At 57.8% G+C, this 5,000-nt stretch overlaps 3 non-coding genes across 3 annotated transcripts in view; all 3 read left to right on the top strand.

Moving 5' to 3' along the window:
* The first annotated feature begins 1,386 nt into the window (after positions 1-1,386).
* On the top strand, positions 1,387-3,279 carry LOC126301149 (small subunit ribosomal RNA). The gene has a single exon (XR_007552935.1). It is a non-coding gene; the product is annotated as a small subunit ribosomal RNA (ribosomal RNA).
* Positions 3,280-3,643: 364 nt separating this feature from the next.
* Positions 3,644-3,798, top strand: LOC126301205 (5.8S ribosomal RNA). The gene has a single exon (XR_007552972.1). It is a non-coding gene; the product is annotated as a 5.8S ribosomal RNA (ribosomal RNA).
* Positions 3,799-3,986: 188 nt separating this feature from the next.
* Positions 3,987-5,000, top strand: part of LOC126301183 (large subunit ribosomal RNA) — a 4,224-nt gene continuing 3,210 nt past the window's right edge. The window contains exon 1 of the ribosomal RNA XR_007552966.1: positions 3,987-5,000. This exon is cut by the window's right edge and continues 3,210 nt beyond it. This is a non-coding gene — a ribosomal RNA (large subunit ribosomal RNA).

The raw sequence follows: 5,000 nt of genomic DNA, 5'->3' as shown, positions 1-5,000 counted from the left end.
ATGCTACTTGTCTCGTCTCCCAATAACAGCTAGGTTGCACTGTGGTACGCCGTAGAGGCGTGTGGGAGGAACGTACGAACGCATTGTATGTCACCCTGGGTCGCTGGGGGTGGTGGTGCGGTGAGTCAGGTCAGGTTAGGTCAGCGTGAGCCGTCTGATGTAGTGACGCGTGTATTCCGACTTTGTCGTATTGCCTCACACAAAGTGCTACCCTGGTGGACCGCGTTCCATATCTGGGACATGCCGCAGATGCCGGTTGACAGTGGATCGCGGAAGGGACATCGCATACGTGCGCGGGCCACCTTCCACGTGTTCTCTTCTGCACATGTCGCAGTGTGTATGTGGTCTGATGTAGCGTGTCGTGACACATGACATCCTGGCATGCAAGAATTGTTGAATTCGCAAATGTAGGTGGACATCTACGTTTACTGCCCAAGATACGCAAATGAACTGGAAATCCGTTGTTGAGCGGTTGTTCACGCTGGAGGTGAATCTGTGATGGCGACGATCGGTACAGCTATTAACCGGTTGTTTCAGCGGTACCCGCCACATCCACACACGTGACTAGGCCTATGTGGGTATGAAGCGATACGCGGCGGTGGCTTGGTGGGACTGTTCCCGGCCGGTGAAGGGGGGCCGCCCGGCGTGTTGGCCGCGCGCTGCGTGGGCGCACGCGCAACAGCCGGCTGGTGGGGGGCGCCGAGTGGCAGGAGCGCCAGCAGACGGGCCCGGCAGGCGGCGCAGCTACGCTGCGGCGCACCCTGCACGCGGCGCCTGGCGGCCAAAGTTGGTTCAGCCGAGCCCGGTGCGAAGCGCGGTGGACATCTGCAGTGTGCTGGTCTGATTGAGGACTGTGTGCGTTGAGGATACGCCGCCGCCTGGCACTCGGCGCCGCGACGCCGTCTGCTGCTCGGTCGCCCCAGCGGTTCTCGCAGGTGGTTTGTATCGCAGTTGTGCAGACGTGTTGGCGCGTGCGCTGTGCTGGGAGAGTTCGCTTCTGCACCCAAGTGGGGCTTTGCCCTTGTGTGGCGCTGGCGTTGGAGCTGCCGGTCACCATAGGTGGCGCGTGTTGTCTCCCGCCGGCAATGCCACGACAGCACGCTCCCGGGCCTCTGTCGGCAGCGGCAAGCTCAGTTGGGAGCAAGGGTGTTCGCACTAAAACCGTCTACTCGCCTAACTCCGGGCGATTGCGCCTCTCTCGAAACCGACCAAGTACCTAGGACGGCGCTGCGCGCCGCTGGGACCTGAGAGGGTTTCGAGGTGTATCGTGCAGGGGAGCTCGGCCTCCTCCTGTTTGCAGAATAATTGAGCGGACGCTTGCGTGTTCGCGCGGGCCCCCGGGACACACTCCCGGGCGGCCGGCTGCTCAGCTCTAGTTGACGCAGCTCCCTGGTTGATCCTGCCAGTAGTCATATGCTTGTCTCAAAGATTAAGCCATGCATGTCTCAGTACAAGCCGCATTAAGGTGAAACCGCGAATGGCTCATTAAATCAGTTATGGTTCCTTAGATCGTACCCACGTTACTTGGATAACTGTGGTAATTCTAGAGCTAATACATGCAAACAGAGTCCCGACCAGAGATGGAAGGGACGCTTTTATTAGATCAAAACCAATCGGATTGGCTTGTCTGGTCCGTTTGCCTTGGTGACTCTGAATAACTTTGGGCTGATCGCACGGTCCTCGTACCGGCGACGCATCTTTCAAATGTCTGCCTTATCAACTGTCGATGGTAGGTTCTGCGCCTACCATGGTTGTAACGGGTAACGGGGAATCAGGGTTCGATTCCGGAGAGGGAGCCTGAGAAACGGCTACCACATCCAAGGAAGGCAGCAGGCGCGCAAATTACCCACTCCCGGCACGGGGAGGTAGTGACGAAAAATAACGATACGGGACTCATCCGAGGCCCCGTAATCGGAATGAGTACACTTTAAATCCTTTAACGAGTATCTATTGGAGGGCAAGTCTGGTGCCAGCAGCCGCGGTAATTCCAGCTCCAATAGCGTATATTAAAGTTGTTGCGGTTAAAAAGCTCGTAGTTGGATTTGTGTCCCACGCTGTTGGTTCACCGCCCGTCGGTGTTTAACTGGCATGTATCGTGGGACGTCCTGCCGGTGGGGCGAGCCGAAGGGGTGCTTTCGCGTCCCGAGGCGGACCCCGTTTAAATCCTACCAGGGTGCTCTTTGTTGAGTGTCTCGGTGGGCCGGCACGTTTACTTTGAACAAATTAGAGTGCTTAAAGCAGGCAAGCCCGCCTGAATACTGTGTGCATGGAATAATGGAATAGGACCTCGGTTCTATTTTGTTGGTTTTCGGAACCCGAGGTAATGATTAATAGGGACAGGCGGGGGCATTCGTATTGCGACGTTAGAGGTGAAATTCTTGGATCGTCGCAAGACGAACAGAAGCGAAAGCATTTGCCAAGTATGTTTTCATTAATCAAGAACGAAAGTTAGAGGTTCGAAGGCGATCAGATACCGCCCTAGTTCTAACCATAAACGATGCCAGCCAGCGATCCGCCGCAGTTCCTCCGATGACTCGGCGGGCAGCCTCCGGGAAACCAAAGCTTTTGGGTTCCGGGGGAAGTATGGTTGCAAAGCTGAAACTTAAAGGAATTGACGGAAGGGCACCACCAGGAGTGGAGCCTGCGGCTTAATTTGACTCAACACGGGAAACCTCACCAGGCCCGGACACCGGAAGGATTGACAGATTGATAGCTCTTTCTTGATTCGGTGGGTGGTGGTGCATGGCCGTTCTTAGTTGGTGGAGCGATTTGTCTGGTTAATTCCGATAACGAACGAGACTCTAGCCTGCTAACTAGTCGCGTGACATCCTTCGTGCTGTCAGCGATTACTTTTCTTCTTAGAGGGACAGGCGGCTTCTAGCCGCACGAGATTGAGCAATAACAGGTCTGTGATGCCCTTAGATGTTCTGGGCCGCACGCGCGCTACACTGAAGGAATCAGCGTGTCTTCCTAGGCCGAAAGGTCGGGGTAACCCGCTGAACCTCCTTCGTGCTAGGGATTGGGGCTTGCAATTGTTCCCCATGAACGAGGAATTCCCAGTAAGCGCGAGTCATAAGCTCGCGTTGATTACGTCCCTGCCCTTTGTACACACCGCCCGTCGCTACTACCGATTGAATGATTTAGTGAGGTCTTCGGACTGGTACGCGGCATCGACTCTGTCGTTGCCGATGCTACCGGAAAGATGACCAAACTTGATCATTTAGAGGAAGTAAAAGTCGTAACAAGGTTTCCGTGGGTGAACCTGCGGAAGGATCATTACCGACTAGACTGCATGTCTTTCGGTGTGCGTGTCGTGTCGCGCAACACGCTACCTGTACGGCAGTGGCCGTGCGCCGCGTGTGGAACCACGCGTGCCTCTCAAAACTAGCGGAAGTGTTGTTGTTGTTGTGTGGTACGAGCGCTGAAGCTCTGGAGCGGCTGGCCTGCGGTACCTGGCGCCTGGCGCCGGTTTTGAATGACGTTCGCCCGAGTGCCTGTCCGCCCCGGTGTGGAGCCGTACGACGCCCATCGGCTGTGAGGCCGTTGGACACAAAAAGATAGTGGAACAGGGGCCGTCAGACGCCTCAGTCCCGCAAATGCTACTGTCTTGAAAGAGACAGTGGGAGACTGAAAAGGAAAAGATCACCCAGGACGGTGGATCACTCGGCTCGTGGGTCGATGAAGAACGCAGCAAATTGCGCGTCGACATGTGAACTGCAGGACACATGAACATCGACGTTTCGAACGCACATTGCGGTCCATGGATTCCGTTCCCGGGCCACGTCTGGCTGAGGGTCGGCTACGTATACTGAAGCGCGCGGCGTTTGTCCCGCTTCGGAGACGTGGGAGTGTCGTGGTCGCCTGTGTGGCCGGCCGCGTCTCCTTAAACGTGCGATGCGCGCCCGTCGCCTGGCGGTTCGCATACCGGTACTTTCTCGGTAGCGTGCACAGCCGGCTGGCGGTGTGGCGTGCGACACCTCGTACAACGACCTCAGAGCAGGCGAGACTACCCGCTGAATTTAAGCATATTACTAAGCGGAGGAAAAGAAACTAACAAGGATTCCCCCAGTAGCGGCGAGCGAACAGGGAAGAGTCCAGCACCGAACCCCGCAGGCTGCCGCCTGTCGTGGCATGTGGTGTTTGGGAGGGTCCACTACCCCGACGCCTCGCGCCGAGCCCAAGTCCAACTTGAATGAGGCCACGGCCCGTAGAGGGTGCCAGGCCCGTAGCGGCCGGTGCGAGCGTCGGCGGGACCTCTCCTTCGAGTCGGGTTGCTTGAGAGTGCAGCTCCAAGTGGGTGGTAAACTCCATCTGAGACTAAATATGACCACGAGACCGATAGCGAACAAGTACCGTGAGGGAAAGTTGAAAAGAACTTTGAAGAGAGAGTTCAAAAGTACGTGAAACCGTTCTGGGGTAAACGTGAGAAGTCCGAAAGGTCGAACGGGTGAGATTCACGCCCATCCGGCCACTGGCCCCCGCCCTCGGCAGATGGGGCCGGCCGCCCGCGCGGAGCAATCCGCGGCGGGGTCGTGTCCGGTTGCCTTTCCACTCGCCGCGGGGTGGGGCCGTTCCGGTGTGCGGTGGGCCGCACTTCTCCCCTAGTAGGACGTCGCGACCCGCTGGGTGCCGGCCTACGGCCCGGGTGCGCAGCCTGTCCTTCCGCGGGCCTCGGTTCGCGTCTGTTGGGCAGAGCCCCGGTGTCCTGGCTGGCTGCTCGGCGGTATATCTGGAGGAGTCGATTCGCCCCTTTGGGCGCTCGGGCTCCCGGCAAGCGCGCGCGGTTCTTCCCGGATGACGGACCTACCTGGCCCGGCCCCGGACCCGCGCCGCTGTTGGCTCGGGATGCTCTCGGGCGGAATAATCGCTCCCGTCAGCGGCGCTTCAGCTTTGGACAATTTCACGACCCGTCTTGAAACACGGACCAAGGAGTCTAACATGTGCGCGAGTCATTGGGCTGTACGAAACCTAAAGGCGTAATGAAAGTGAAGGTCTCGCCT

The sequence above is a fragment of the Schistocerca gregaria genome, unplaced genomic scaffold (assembly GCF_023897955.1).
Source record: "Schistocerca gregaria isolate iqSchGreg1 unplaced genomic scaffold, iqSchGreg1.2 ptg000045l, whole genome shotgun sequence".
Lineage (NCBI taxonomy): Eukaryota > Metazoa > Arthropoda > Insecta > Orthoptera > Acrididae > Schistocerca > Schistocerca gregaria.
The sequence above is the reverse complement of the archived record's forward strand: the minus strand, read 5'-3'. Positions and strand labels throughout refer to the sequence as shown.